At 36.7% G+C, this 17,140-nt stretch overlaps 1 pseudogene; it reads right to left on the bottom strand.

Annotated features, from left to right (window-relative positions):
- Nucleotides 1–7,901: 7,901 nt before the first annotated feature.
- On the bottom strand, nucleotides 7,902–9,021 carry LOC102020505 (annotated as a pseudogene).
- Between the last annotated feature and the right edge of the window lie 8,119 nt (nucleotides 9,022–17,140).

Consider the following 17,140-nt stretch of genomic DNA (forward strand, 5'->3'; position numbering starts at 1 on the left):
AAAGTGACTGCACCATTTTATATTTCCATCAGCCATGTATAAGGGGTCTAATTTATTCATATGGTCACAATCATTTGTTCATCTATTACTATCTTTTAATGTATAGGAATTATATGAGGTGTGACTGAAAACTACGGTGAATATTCAAATTTTTTTATAAATTTATTAAAGTAAAAGACACATTTGCTATCAGTCCCCCTCAAAATATTCCACCGCACATTGAACAAACTTATCCTATTACTCTTGCTATTTTATTGAGCAGTTCTGATAGTCCTCCTTTGTATCTGTACTTGTGCTATTTGATGCCCTGGATCCATTTAAAACATTAACCTTTCATGCTCATCTTGACTATGAGGAAAAACTAGAAGTCACATGGTGCCAGATCCAAGGAATAAGGTGAATGAGTACACATCACATGTTTTTAAAAGCCCCCTTTTCTCAGCTGACACTTAGCAGCAACATTTACCACATTTTTATCATACCTTGTAAAGACTCTTACAAAAGTAGGCTTCGAGCACTGCTTCAGTAAATAGTAGGAAAAATGGGATACATGTGTTCAAAGTGAGGGGGGATACTTTGAACACAATGGCAATATGTCTTACACTGTAATAATTTTTTAAAATTAAGTGTTCACCATATATTTTGATCACACTTCATAGTAGGTATTAAATGATGTAGCAATTTTCTAGAGCCACTGTAACAAATTACCACAACCTATGGCTTAACACAACAGAATTTACCCTCTGCAGTTCTGGGAGCTAAGGGTCTGAAATCAATCAGTAGAACCATGTTTTCTGAAGTCTCTAGGGGGAAACCTGTTCCATGGCTTTCTCTTAGTTCCTTGTGTCATCAATAATCCTCACCATCCTTTGACTGCTGAAAGCTTTACTCCAATCTCTGACTCTGTAACCGCGTGGTATTCTCCCCTATGTCTCCGTGTTGCTTCTCTAATCCACTGGACTAGGGCCCATACTAATTCACTATGATCTCATCTTGACTTGATTACATCTTCAAAGGCTCTGTGTCCAAGTAAGTCATATTCGCAGTCACAGAGGTTAGGACTTCAACTATCCGTTTGAGGTACACAGTCCAACCCATAACAAGAAATCCTATTTCTCTGTGGATCTGATTTACATTTTCCTAACAGTTAATAATGTGAACATCTTTTCATGGGCTCATTGGTTATTTGTTTATCTTCTCTGCAGAAATGTCTATTCAACTCTTTTGTCCATTTTTCAATTGAACTAGGTGTCTTTTCACTCTTGAATTGCAAAAAAAAAATGTAGATTCTAGACTTATTTGATATGTGACTCTCAAATATGTTCCTTCATTTTGTGGGCTGCTTTTTAACTTTCTGATAGTGCAATTTGAAATACAAAAGTTTTTCATCTTGATAAAGTCCAATTTATCTATTTTTTCCTTTGTGTTTTTGTTTTTTTTTTTTCTTTTTGAGACAAGGTCTCGATATGCAGTTCAAGATGGTCTTCAGCTCACTTTGTAACCCAAACTGGTCTCGAACTTGTAACGATCCTCCTGCCTCAGTCTTCTGAGTGCTAGGATTACAGGCATTTGCCCCCACACCTGGCCTGATTCCTAAATTTTTTTTAAGCTATTGTGAATGGAATTACTTTCCCTATTTCTTTTCTCAGCTAGTCTCTCATGGAATAGCTGTGAAGTTTTTAATGTTGATTTTTATACCCTACTACTTTGCTGAGTTTGTCAATTCTAAATTAGTCTTTCAATGTAATCTTTAGGGTCTTTTGCATTTCAAAAGTCAAATCAGACTTTCGGGTTGCAACCCACCACATACAAAGCTTAAAAGACACCAGTCAGTGACAATGAATAGGAATATGCTGAACAATATTCCATTTTCTGAATAACCACATGAAAAGATGCTCTACAGTATATAGCATCAAAAAATGCTATATACTGTAGGACAACAGTGGAATAACCACTGTACACCTATTAGAAATGCAAAACACAAAAGAAAATGCTGGTGAGATTGTGAAGCAACAAGACATCTCATCTATGGGTGGCAGAAATGCAAAATGGCACAGCCATTTTGGAAGACAGCTTGAGGAAACTTACAAAACTACACAATTCAGCAATCACACTCCTCGGTATTTATCCAAAGCAGCTGAAAATGTATGTCCTCCAAAACCCCTGCACATGAGTGTTTATAACACTTTTATTGCTAAAACTTAGAAACAAACAAGATATCCTTCAGTAGATGAATAGATGTATAAATTATGGTCCAACCAGGTACATCCAAACAATGGAATATTACTTGATGCTAAAAAGAAGTGAGCTTCCAAACCATGAAAAGACATAGAGGAAGCTTAAATACATTATTACTAAGTGAAAGCCGCCTGAAAATCCTAGTACATGTTTTCAACTATATGCTGTTATGGAAAAGTCAGTAAAAAGATCAGTGGTTGTAAAGAATGGGGAAAAAGGAGTGACGCATAGGCAAACCTCAGAGGGTTTTTAAGGGTAGTGAAACTACTGTGTATGACACCATCATAGTAAATATATGTTATTATACATTTGTTCAAACTCATGCAAGAGATAATGCCAAATTATACCCTAATATAAACAATAGACTTTGGGTGATAACAATGTATCAGTAAAGACCGATCAGTTGTAGCATATATACCACTGTGATGGGATCTGATGATAGAAGAGAAGGCTATGCGTGTCTGGGACAGAAGATATGTGGAAAATCTCTGTACCTTCTCCTGGATTTTGCTATGAACCTGAAACTGGCCTGAAAAATAATATAACCAATTTTTTAAAGACAATTCAGAGAAGACTTCAGAATACTGGTGATAAAGGGAAAAAATCTTGCTCAGAAACAGAAAGTCTAAGTAAGAGAAAAGAATGAAAAAAGTAAGGCTAACAACATCTTGAAAGGAACAAATGTAGCTGACCCAAATCTTGAAGCTTCCAAACCATGGCATGTATACAGTCCTTTAGAATGACTTCAGGCTCATGGAAGAGAGAGTGCTTCTCTACATGCCAAATTACAATGCTAAGACAGATTGAGGGAGAAATATAATCAACCATTTGTTGATTATTTATTTTTTAATCATGTCCTCAAGCATCTACAGATGTAAGAAAGCATGTGGTCTCAGACTGATGCTGTTTGCAAACAGCAGGATTGCCTGGCCCAAGAAATGGCACTTGCTGTGTGATGAAAGCCACCCTTCTAAAACCATGTTTGGTTAGCACCTATGCCCTGCTGAAATTGGCAGAGTACATCCTCTTTGGGCATCCTGCCAGCCTAACAGATGGGCCTGAATGTAGCTCTGCCAGAGAATCAGTGTGTGCAATGAGTTCACAACTGTGGTTAGATTCCTTTCCAAGGATGTTGCATCTACTTAGGCTGCCTGGCAAAAATTTATGACTTTCATGACCTCGAATGGCATTAATAAATATGTAAATAATTCTGCATATCAGTGGTTCTTAAAGTTTGGTTTCCTGGATGTGTAGTGCAAGCATGGGCTGGGAAATTGCTAGAAATTCAAGTTTTCAGCCCCCCCCCCCCACTCCACACCTCCATTTACTAAATCAGAAACTGAGTAGAGCCCAGCAACGCATGGTTGAACACGCCCACCAGGTGATTCCAATGCAAAGTGAGTGGTTTGCACTTTTGAGAACCACTGCTCTAAACCACAAGTTCCCAAAATTAGAAGTACTTGAGAAAAATTTTAAATATTGATGCCTTTGTCTCAACCCCAGAGATCCTGATTTAATCAATATAAGATGCAACCTGAGTATCATTTTAGAACCTCCTCAGGTGATTCTAATGTGCACCGAAGTTTGCAAAGCACTGTTTGAACTAATCAGAATACTATACCTATCACAAGCTTCTAGGAGAAATGCTCCAGACTTTCATAATTGCAGGAAAATCTTTATGAAAAGAGATTATGTATAGGTCTTGGACTGATGGATCACTTTATTTGAAGCCCTTAGATACCATGAAACTTATAGCGTTTCCTGACTTTCAACAAAATCCTGTCTATGTACTCTGTGAGTCACTTCCTCCAAGCTCACTTTTTCTAACAGCACCATATTTAGGATTCCTTCTGATTTAAGTGTACAGTACTTTTTAATCTTACTGAATGGGATTCTTCTGATGTAAGCCCCTGTTCTACTGGTTCCACACTCCTCTGTGTCTTCCAGATACTGACTTTCCCATACTTCCCAGCCTGAATGAGATCTGATATTAGACAATTAAACCTCAAACAATCTAAACTAAGATAATTTTTGAAAAAATTATTTTTAAGCCACAGTGTTACCCACCATATTTAGTATTAGCAGGTAGTTAACTAAGAGGCAAGAACAGGAAACTTGAAATAATTTGCTAGGTTTTCCCATCCCATTTTGTATCACAGCACATATAGAAATGCTACAGTATTTACACATCCCACAGGACAAATAGGGAAGGCTGCTGACCACCTGACCGTGTGGACAGCAAGGATCAAGATCTCACATAGAAAATTCACTAATGCAAAGGTCTGAACTGCTAAAGATTTAGACACACAGATGAGATTCAATACAATTTTTTTATGGAAAATTAAATTTCTATTTCTTAACAGTTTTATTTTATTTTTAAACTTTTATTAGTATGTTAGCAGCAAATAATATTTACATTGCTATGTGGAGTTGATACATGCACATAACACATCTTAATTCCTTTTATCATCCCCTTTCCCTGCCCTTCCCCCCCTCCACCCATCTCTTGAACCCTGTCCCTTTTGAGAAAGACCTATCTCCCTTCTGATGTGTTTTTTCATGTAGTGGCCATTTGTACTTCTTCTATAAAGTGTCTTTTCATTTCACTTACCTGGTTTGATTAGAGTTTGTCTATTTTTTATTTTGCTCTTTATTTATAATTTAGATTTCTTATATGAGAAACCATGAAATATTTAAGCTTGTGTGTCTGATTTATTTCACTTAGCATTATAATCTTGAGGTGCATCTATTTTCCTACAAATGACTCATTTATCTTTCTTTAAGGCAGAGTAGTACTCCACTGTGTGTGAATACCACATTTTCTTTATCCATTCATCTGTTAATGGACATATAAGCTGCCTCCAAGATTTAGCTATTATGAATTGTGCTGCTATAAACATGGGTATGCAAGTATCACTGTAACATGGTCTCTTTAATTCTTTCAGGAAGATACCTAGAAGGGGAATCGCTAGGTCAAGTAGAATTTCTAGTTTAAGTTTCTTGAGGAGTCTCTATAGTGATTTTACTGCTTTACATTCTCACCAACAATGTAGAAAGCTTTTTTCTTACAGCCTCTCCAGCACTTGTTATTTTTTGATTTCTTGATGCTGGCCATTCTTTCCAGGGTAATATGGAATCTCAATACTGTTTTAATGTGCATTTCCCTAATGGCCAGTGATATTGAGTGGTTTTTCATGTATTGGCCATTTGTACTTCTGTAAAGTGTCTATTCATTTCACTTACCCATTTGGATTAGGCCTTTTATTTGGGGGGGACATCTGGTTTTTTTCCATCCCTTATGTATTCTACATATTAGTCCTCTGTCTGAGAACTACCTGGCAAAATTTTTTCCCACTCTCTAGGTTTTCTTTTCCCTTTATTGATTGTTTCTTGTGCAGTACAGAAACTTCTCAAACCAATATGATCTCATTTGTTGATTCGCCACACTATTTCCCATACAACCAGAAAGTCAGAAAGCCCTTGCCTATGGCTATGACTTCAAGAATTTTTCCAGTTAATCTTCTAGCAGGTTGTTTGTTTTAACATTTGGTTCTTTGTTCCATTTTGACTTAAATTTAGTCTATCGTGAGACATATGGGTCTATATATAATCTTCTGCACGTGGACCTCCAGTTTTCCCAACATCATTTATTAAAGAGGCTATCTTTCCTTCAGTGTATGTTTTTGGGCCCTGTATCAAATATCAAATAGTTGAATGTACTTGGGGTTGTTTCTGCATCTTCCATTCTGTTCCACTGATCCTCATGTCTGTTTTTGTGCCAGTACCATGCTGTTTTCATCACTGTAGCCTTGTAATATGATTTCAAATCTAGGGTGGTGACTACTGCTTTGTTGTCACACAGGATTGCTTTTGCCGTTCTGGATCTCTTCTGATTCCATGTGAATTTTAGAGTTTTTTTCTCTAGTCATGTGGAAAATGTTATTATCACTTTGATTGGGATTGCATTAAGTCTGTATTTCAATTTTGGAAGTATGACCATTTGCTATATTGGTTCTGCCTATTTAGGAATAAAGGGCTATCTCTCCATTTTCTAACGTCCTCCTTAATTTCCTTTTTTAGAGAACTATAATTCTTGTTGTAGAGATCTTTCACTTAGTTAGGTTAATGCCTAAGTAATTTTTCTTAGTGCTATTTTGAATAATTTTTTCCCAATTTCTTTCTCAGTGTGTTCATTATAAGTGTATAGAAATGATATTGATTTTTGTGTGTTCATTTTGTATCCTGATACATTACTGAATTTGGTTTTTCATTCTAAGAATCTTTTGCTGGATTTTTTGAGACATCTATGTAGAGGACCACATCATCTACAAATAATTTGACTTCTTCCTTTCCTATATGCATATCCCTTTTATTTCTTTTCCTTGCCTGATTGTTCTTACTAAAGTTTCAAGTGCTGTGTTGAACAGGTGTGGTGATAATGGACATCCTAGTCTTATTCTTATTTTAGAAAGAAAGCCTTTAATATGATGTTGGTAGTAGGTTTGTCATCAGATTGAGATAAGGTCCTTCTATACCTATTTTCTTCAGTGTTTTCATCATGAAAAGATGTTAGATTTTCTGCATCTGTTGAGATAATCATGTGATTATCATCCTTGCTTCAGTTTGTGTGATATATTACATTTATTGATTTGTGTAAGTTGAACCATCCTTACATCCCTGGGATGAAGCTTTGGTCATGATGTATAATCTTTTTGATACTTAGTTGCATTCTGTTTGGCAGTATCTTGGTGAGTTTTTTTCATCTATACTTATTGCAAAGATTAGTCTATAGTTCTCTTTTTTGGTTGGATCCTTCTCTGGTTTTGGAATCATGATAATGATAGCTTCCAGGAAAGACTTGGGGAGTACGCAGGTAACAACATTTGAGCTCCCTTCTTGGCTGGACTACCAAAACTCTGAAAGTTATTATTAAATCCAATAGAGTCTTCAGTTGGCGCTCTTAATAGGAAAGTTTAAAGTGAGGGTTGACCTCTCACATTTAGCACATTGTTTAACAACTGTTTAACTATTTAACTGTTTAACTGACTTTTAAGAAGTGAAATGAAAGTGGCAGAATTATCAATCTGAAGATCCACAAAAAAGGAACCATTGCTCTTGTTGGGATACCATCTCAACACCTTTGGTAAGGAACCAAAAAAGGAACCATTGCTCTTGTTGGGATACCATCTCAACACCTTTGGTAAGCCCAGGTTGCCTGGCATACTAGTAACACAAATTTTTGGGAGTCAGATTCCAATAGGTCTCTTAGCTTAAGGCAGTCAAGTTTATGTTGATGGCAAAGAACAAGAGGGGGACATAAAAATAAATTAGTTTTCTCACACCACAAGGCATTTGTTCCAAGGTGGCCACATGTGTCAACATCAGGAAATCCCTCCTCCTGGGAGCCAAGAGGGAGTCTCTCAAAATTAGCAGGAAGGGTATTTCCCTCCTGTTGACCCAGCTTTGGAGACATTGTGTTGGTGAGATATGCCCCCTACCAAAAACAAAAACAAAAACAAAAACAAAAACAATGAAGTGTTCTATCTGGAACAGCACAGCTTTAAAAAAATGTAAAACAAAATTCTGTGTTGTATAAAACTTGATAAAAACAGTATTTCAAACTGTAGAACCAGAAGTACCCAGTTATCAAAAATGCACACACTTCACTTGGCATCTCCAGCACCTTCAGCTTTCTGTGCCTACTCTGTTCGGGCATGTCTGTTTTCTGCAGGGTTATTCACACCCTTGCTGGAATCAGCTTTTCCCTTTCATCTTTTTACTTTTTCTCCCTTCTTTGCAGGGGCCTATTTCAGCCTGCACTGTGCTTTGGAGGATCAGGTTTAGCAGACAACCTTGCGTAAGTTCTTTGTGGTTTGTTCTCAGTTTGGCTTTGTCTCCTTTAGTATCTCAATCTTCAGCTTTTCTCTTGGGTATGGTGACAGTGGTAGCAGGAAGCAGGCATGGATGTGGGCATGCAGCAGCATGTAGCTTTAGTAGGTCCAGGAGGTTCTTGCCTTTTCCTCACTTTGCTCCAAAATGAAATTTAACAAATTTCCCTTTGGTTTTCAACAACTAATCTATCATAATGTAGCCATCATGGCCTTTTGTGATGCTATTGACGTAGTTAAGGTTCAATTTAACATTGATAAGAAACAACGTGAGGAAAGAAGTAACTGGAATTAGCCTCCTACAGTGGAAGTCAGTGATGTCACTTACCAACTAAGTGGCCTTTGGCAAGAAACTTAATTGTGCTATGCCTCATTTTCCCTACCAATAAAGTGGGAAAATGGTAGTACCTTATTTCATAAATCTGATGTGAAAATTAAGTGAGCTCAGGTATGGAATCATGGCAAACTGTGTGTTCACTATTCTTATCAATAGTAGTTCATTTTATGATATTACTGAATGGACCTATTGCTAGTTCGTGCCCTCTTTGCCTCTCTTCTATTTCCCCTGACCTTCTGACAGATAGATCTTCTGAAGAAATGCACATTCACCCATTTTAATGGACAGAGTAGGGCAAAGCAAAGCCCGAGGAGGTTGATAAGCATCATCGACTTTATCAACAAGGCTGGACTTAGCACAATACCCCCTTTCCCCAAGGAGAGAAGCTAACACAGTAGTTTTTAACTGAGGATGACACCACAAGCTAATAAGTATATGGACCACTACTAGCATTTAGCCAGTGTTGCTAAATATCTTGGATACCTGCGATTGCCCTAACAGAAACAGCAATAGCACCCATACTGAGAGCAAAGTGAGCATAGAGTCAGGCCTGGCCATCCCTGCGGCATAAGGTAGATCAACAGAGCAAGGATTTGAGAATAAGAACCTTAGTTCTTAAGGATAAACTGAGTGCTGCCAAAGCATAAACTGAGGTCCATAACGTGGGTGTTCACTAAGCAGTGGACTTGGGACAAGCACTTGTGGAAGGAAAGGGACAGAAGCAGAATTAAGCAGAGGAAAGTCAGTCTGCCTCAGGTAATACCCACTATTCTTACTTGGAAAGATCTAAAAAAAGGGAATTGGTCAATAAAACCATGGACTTACCCCAAACCCTACAGCAAGATACTGACTGTCCCACTGTCTGTTCCTGATTGATCAGCCAGGCGGCAGGCAGTTAACAAGGTCAGCCTTCCAGCTCTCTCTCACCCACCTGATAAAGAAAACCAAACATGGCTATGTGTTAGGTACTGCTCTCATCAACCTTGTCTGGAAGGAACAGATAGCAGTCTTCTACTCTAAACTGTGCTGTAGGAATTCAGTCTATTGGATAGGCTTTTGACACTAGCTCTGTATTATATAATGATCAATTCATGCCTTGAATATAGCTCCTTTCATGACTTTGTGAATGTACTTAACACCACTGAACTATACATTTAAATGGTTAAAGTGAAAAATTGTATATTATGTGTATCATATATTTTTTGGTACTGGGAATTGAACCCGGGTCCTCTGCACTGAGGTTCACCCCCCCAACCCTGTATTTTTTGTTTTGAAACAGGGTCTTATTAAGTCACTAAATTGCCCAGGCTGGGCTCAAACTTGTGATCCTCTTGCCTCAGCCTCTCAGAGTTCTGGAATTACAGTCATGCACCAGAGTTTACTTTAAAAGACTCTAAAAACAGAATGCAGTAATATTATTTCTTTAGTTACTATGGTCAGAAGGGGACAGATAGTCACTAACTTTCCACAAGTAATGGCTGCTTATGGAAAACTTAGGACAGAAACTAGAATCTCACAGCAATGAGCAGGGCTGCAACTGGAACTGAGACAGCACCAATGGAGCCTCATGAGCAAGAGCTCAATCTTCTGACCAGGGCACCTGGTCAGAAACACAGCTCATCCTCTTCCTGCCTCTACTCTCTGAACATACCTTTTTGGTATTGCTTCCACTAACAACTGGATTTATCTTCTTCTTTACCTTTTCCCCTCATAGCTTCTACTTATTCATTGTCACATCTTCTTCAAAGCTTGGCTTTCTCCTAATCTGCTTTGCTCTTCACCTGTATTCTACAATACCACTCCTTTATACATACTTTCATGTCAGTTCCTGTTATTACCCACCTCATTTTGTTTCCCAAGTCAGATGTCATGAGGGAGGAGATTATTGGTCCTGTTTGTCACTCTTTGAGTAGAGCTATGTTAGTCAGGCCACCCAACAAGTTGCTCTCTAATCTATATTTTCACTCCCACTGCCGCAGTCATATGAAAGGCAGAGCTATATGGTAGAAAGCGTGGCCACTTTCCAATTTTTTTTAGCAGAGGCACTATGACAGCTACATCCAGGTCAATTTTATTTTTCATATTCTCTCTCTTTGTGTTCTAGAATACCCCTTTTCAGTGGCATCTTTGACATTATTATATTTCAGAAGAATCTCTACTATCACGTGGCACTGAAGACCACATGACTGACCTGAATACGATATAAGCAGCGACACCGGCAGAACACTCCCTCCCTTGCTCTGTAGACCAACACCACGCACACATATCAGAGAGCATGCTCCAGGTGAAAGTGCAATGCAAGGGCGATTTACAACACTTAGCTTGAGTTTACGGCACATATCTTACCTCCCCTGGTAGATTATTATGTTCCTTATTTTGGCATAACATAAGTCAAAAATATCTTCTGGAAATGTATATCATTTTAAATCAGCAAATTATTTTTAGTTCTTGGTCATTAATTCCTAATAATATATCTAGCACACTTGGCCTGTAGCGAATGTACTAATTATTAATGTTTTGCACTGCACATAATAGTTTATTGTACGGGCAACAAACTTAGATATTCCCCAGACTTGGAGATAAAGGGGAGCTGTTCCTTGAAACATCAGATCAGATCTGGCTGTCTGAGTCCTGTAGAGCAAACAGAACTCGTCAGCTGGCTCAACTCCACCTCTGCAGGGCTTGAAGCTTCTAGGCAGGAAAATAGGCAGAAAAGCTGCATTATGGGTGCCCCCAAGTGGGTATATTTTGATGTGCACGCTGAGGATTTCCTGGTCAGGACCTCCAGCATTAGGTCATATCTGTAAAGTGTTTCTAAACATAGGAAAAGGCTAAAAAAATAGTGGATTTTTTCAGGTTACATCACTAATAATATAATATGAATTGAAAAAAATATGTAACTTTTCTGCTTCATCATTTATTTTCTGTCAAATGTCTTAAAGGGAAGCTTTCAAATTTGTTCTCTTTTTAGAAACATGGGGAAGAAAAAGGATAGACTTCAGTGTCAGACAGTTTGACCCTGAACACTGGTTCAACCTCCTTATTAGTTATATGACGTTGGGCAATCCATTTAATCTCCCTAATCCACAGTTGTCTCATTTTATAAATCAATTTAAGATAACCTTAAAAAATTACTTCATAGAGTTATGTATTGAATAAAACAATATATGTAATGTAATAAGGACAGTGTCCAGCACATTATAAGTATCCAGTGAATATCATTTATCATTTATAAAATTATTTTTATATGTAACCTATACTTACAATGAAAATTATTTATTGAGGTGAATTTATATATTGAATTGATAAAGGTTCCCCAATACCTTTTTAATATATTCCATTCCTAATTTAATCACCCAGAGGAAATTTCTATTACTTGCAATTGAGCGATATGTATAATTATAGCAATGAAAAAGAATGAGGTTGAGACCTTCATTCTTCAAAAATGTCAATGTTATGAGAGTTAAGGAAAGGCTAAGGAAATATTCTATATTATAACAGACTAAAGATATAACTAAATACAAGATATGATTTTGGGCTGGATCCTTTATGAGAAGGGAAAAAGATCTATGAAGAACTTTATTGGGATAGTTAATAAAATTGGAATATGGATTGTAAAATGGATAAAAGTTTTATATCATTGCTAAATTTCCTGAATTTGCTAATTTTACTGTATATAAGAGAATCTCCTTATTCTTAGAAAACATGAACAGAAGTATTAGGGAGTCATGATACATGCAACCTCCTTCCAAGTGACTTAGGAAAATTAATAATTATATGTATGATGTGTGCATATGCATCTAGATGATGGACATATAAATGTCTGTGTATGTAAATAATACTATACACGTGTATATATACATCAGATAAAGAGGGAGAATATGAAAAGTACAGAACCTGAGTAAAGTTGGTGAAGAGTAAAAGGGAAACAGGAGTTCTCTATACTGTTCTTGGAACTTTCTTGTTTAAAATGTAAAGATTTTTACATTTAAAAGTCTAAATTTGTAACTAAGTATGGTGGTGCATACCTGTAGTTCCAGCACTTGGGAGGCAGAAGCAGAAGGATCACCATGAATTTGAGGCCAGCCTGGGCTACAAAGAGAGTTCAAGGCCAGTCGAACCGCATAGCAAGGCTGTGCTTCAAAAGAAATCTAAAACTTTAAATAATTACACAAAAATGTTAAAAGAAGTACTGAAGCAATTTTTGAAACAAACATTAACTAACTATCCAGAACTCTCAAATAAATCAACAAAATTATTATAAAGTCTTTGATAAATAAGTTATACTACTTGTTAAAGTAATGTCTCCTCATTAAAGAACGCTGGAGTCTACAAACCAGTTAGAACTTTTCTTCGTTGCCACTGGGAATGTAAAATGGTGCTGCTGCTGTTATAAGCTTACTTAAAAGAATTGAAAGCAGAGACTCTATGGATACTTGTATGTCAATATTCATGCTAGCATTATTTATAATAGCCAAATGTAAAAGAAACTTAAATGCCTATTAATAAATGAATGGATTTTTAAAATGTGGCATGTACACTCAACAGAATATTATTCAGCCTTTAAAAGGAATGAAATTCTAACATACACTTCAGTGTGGATGAGCCCAAAAAACATTATGCTAAACGAAATGAGCCAGACCCAGAAGGATAGTACATGATTCTACTTCTCTGATATATTACTTAGTACTACTTGGATATACTATTAGAGTCATAGAGACAGCACAGTAGCAGTTACCAGGGTCTGAAAAATTGGTGGAGAAGGAGAGTTATTGTTTAGTGGGTGTCAGACTCGACTGGGGCAGCACCCAACTGTTCATCAGCAGCAGCATTATTCTCAGAGAAAAACCCAGCTCAGCACCAGTTCTGTTGTCCTTGACAAAAAAAGGATGCTGTAAAAAAGAGATTAAGTCAGATAGATCATGGAATGATCCAAGCACCAGGACATCTGAAAACATCCATACATTTACAACTGACACCTTGAGGACTATGACCACTGTGGCACCAGACATTTGGCGAATTTTGACCATGGATGTTTGCTCAGACCTCTTCATCTGAGGCCCCTTGCCTGATCTCCCCACTTGCCCCACCTTGTCCATTCCCTGAAGCAGGAGGATCACCATGAATTTGAAGCCAGCCTGGGCTACCTAGTGAGCTCAAGGCCAGTCTGGGCCTTGTTAATTGTACTATATATAAGAGAATCTTCTTATTCTTAGAAAATATGAACAGAAGTATTAGGGGTCATAATACATGCAACCTCCTTTCAATTTAAGTACAATTTTTAAAGGCTCTGTTTTTCTTTGTAGCCCACATACAGGCTTCCACCCTCCATCTGCCTGCACCCAGGCACAATAAATGCCATTCCGTGATGCCTTTACAGAAACCTGGTGATCTCTGGTGGTCTCTGACTCCTACTATTCTTTACTGTTGATACAATTTCTCTTTGGGATGATGAAAAGTTCTGCAAATGTATAATGGTGATGGTTGTACAACTTAAGGATGCACTTAACGTAATTCTCTTGAAATATGTATACATTTATGCTGGGCATGGTCATTCATGCCTATAATCCCAGCACTAGGGAAGCTGAGGCAGGAGGATCGTTGTGAGTTTGAGACCAGCCTGGGCTACAAAGGGAGCTTAAGGCCAGCCTGAACTTCATAGTGAGACACTGTCTCAAAAAGACACAAAAAAAATGTATACATTTAAAGATTTTAAAATAGTTTATTTGGTGTTATGTATGTTTCACCATAATGAAAACTTTACCTTCACTTTTTTTCAAATAAAATGTACTAGTAATATTTCAATCTTGGTAAACACATAGCTAACTCAATCTTTGAAAGGTAATGCTCACAATTTTATAATGAAAATTTTTAAAACATTTTCAAAGGTAAATGGAATGGTTCAATAAATTCCCACCTATGCCCCAGCTCCGCAGTTACCAACTCACGGTCAGTTTTATGTGTGCTATTCTCTCTCTCCCACTCCCTTTTCCCACTACCCAACATTTTTCAAGAAATTCCAAGAATCATATTGAAACTAGAAATATTTAAGTAGGCACTCCATAAAGACTCCTTTCTGAAAAACACAACCACAATATTATTATCACACCTAAAATATTCAATAATAGTTTCTTAATATCATGAAATATCTGCTCCTGTTCAGATATTGCTGATTTTCTCATTTTTCTTTTTAGCAATCAGTTTGTTGAAATTAAATATCTGGACAAGTTTAAATATATAATTAATTATATGTCTTTTAAGTCTTTTTCAATCTACAGACTCTTCTTCCTCTTTCAAATTTATTAGTTGAAAAAATTGATTGTCATGCAGTTTCCCACATTTTTACCCTCATGATGTCTCTGAATGTGTTCATCTAAACTGCAATTTCTGCAAATTGGTAAGTCACAGACTTGGTCAGATTTAGATTTTTATTTTCTTAAGGTAGTTGGTGTGGGCACTTCCTATGTGACTCATTTAGGGTACACAGAGTATCTGATTTTCTTTCTTCTGGTGTTAACATTTATCAGTGAATTCAGTCTGACTTATTCATTGTAAAGTTCCCTATCAGCTTTTCACTTAGTAATTTTAGGGCTGTTGATGATTACTGCCTAGATCCATTATTGCATTAAAACTGAAAAATGTCAATATTCTTTTTCTGTCATTTATTCTTTATTATTAGCTGCCATTATTTTATTTTTTATTTTAAAGAGAATAAAAAATAAGAAAAAATATTAAAAATGGTACAGAATTTCAAAACAAGATAATAAGAAATCAACAATAGTTGTTATATTGCATATTGTTATCTTCAAAGTAGTTGTTCAGATTACCAGATATAAACATGTAAAATTGGTCAAAAAAATTAAGCATTAACTGTTCCTTTAAATAAACCAATAGAAATTAGTAGTACAATTATCTTAGCTATCTCATGTGTACATATAGTGTGCGTGTGTGTGTGTGTGTGTGTGTGTATAATTTTTTCCCTTCCTTCTTTCTTTTCTCCTTTCCCTAGCAGTTTCTTTCCCCTTCACAATATCTATTGTACCTTTCGGATTTTATTTACTCTTTCAGTTTCTTACACTAGGGAGACAATATCTTTACCTATGTGGGTCTGATTTATTTCACTTACAAATATAGTCCCTAGTTGCATCCATTTACCTAAAAAAGCCTCGAGTTTATCTTTCTTTATAACTGAGTAATACTCCATTGTATAAAACCACCACATCTTTTTTATCCATTCTTCAGTTGATAGGCATTTGGGTTGATTCCAAGATTTAGCTATGACAAATTGTGCTGCTGTAAATATGGGTGCACATATATTGCTGTGGTATGTTTTCAATTCTTTTGGGAAAATACTCAAAAGGGGAATAGCTGGGTCAAATGGGACTTCCAAACCTAATTTTTTTTTGGAGGAATCTCTACACTGATTTTCACAGTGGTTGTACCGGTCTACACTCCCACCAATAGTGGAGAAGTTTTCCTTTTTCCCCATAGCCCCTCCAGCATTTGTTTTTAGTTGATTTCTTGATGATAGCCATTCTTTCTGGGATGAGGTGGAATCTCAGTGTTGTTTTAATTTGCATTTCTTGAATGATCAATGATCTTGGACATTTTTTCCATGTATCTAATTTAGCTGGCATTATTTTACCAAGAAAGACTTTCTCTTATCAACTATTTTTGTTACCTTGCGTTCGAGTTAGAACAGAAAAAAAGATGATAAATTATTCTCTTACCTATCAACTTTCAAAATAAATCATACATAGTTTGAAACCATCAGGAAATGAGAATGGAGTAGTGTGTCTCACAGAATGACAGTGACCACTATATCCTTTTTTTCTGGTACCAGGAATCGAACTCACGACCTTGCTCTTGCCAGGCAGGTGCTGTGCTGCTGAGCTAAATCCCCAGCTCTGACCATTATATCCTTATACGAATTTGGACGATTTTCTGTTTTTGAAGAAAAACTGGACTAGGGGTTCTCTAAGGCAGGATTTTACAAATCAGTTCTCTATGAGCTCTTGCAACTCATAATAGTTTGTATTCTCAATTTTGAAGAATGTAGTTCAGGATGGCCTTCAACTTGCTATATAGCCCAGGCTGGCCTCAAACTTAGAATTCTCCTCACTCAGTGTCCCAAGTGCTAGAATCATAAGCATGTACTACCATACCTAGCTTCCTTTGCACATCTTTTAATTGAGTTGTTTTCTTATGGTGTTATTATTAAGTTGCAGAAATTTTTTACATTTTCTAGATACTAGTTCTTTATCAGATAAATATTGTCCTCTATGCTGTGCATTGTCTTTTCACTCATTTGAGTGTCCTTTTTCTTATTCGTTTTTTGAGACAAGGTCTCACTATATAAATCAAAGCAACCTTAACTGACCACATAGCTCAGGCTAGTCTTAAACTCGTGGCAGTCCTCCTGCCTCAGTCTTCCAATTGCTGAGATTACAGGTGTGCACCACCACACCACACACCCAGTATCTGAGTGTCCTTGATGCAAAAGTGTTCATTTTGCCTAATTCCAACTCATCTATATTTTTTTTTATTGCTCTCTGTGCTTTAGTATCATATCCAAGGAACCATCAAATCCAATGTTAGGACAGTTTTCTTCTAAGAGTTTTATAGCTTTAAGTCTTACATTTGGTCTTGGATCAACTTTGAGAGTTAAATTTTGGAG

Source organism: Chinchilla lanigera, unplaced genomic scaffold, assembly GCF_000276665.1.
Source record: "Chinchilla lanigera isolate Chin_1 unplaced genomic scaffold, ChiLan1.0 scaffold00048, whole genome shotgun sequence".
Taxonomy (NCBI): Eukaryota; Metazoa; Chordata; class Mammalia; order Rodentia; family Chinchillidae; genus Chinchilla; species Chinchilla lanigera.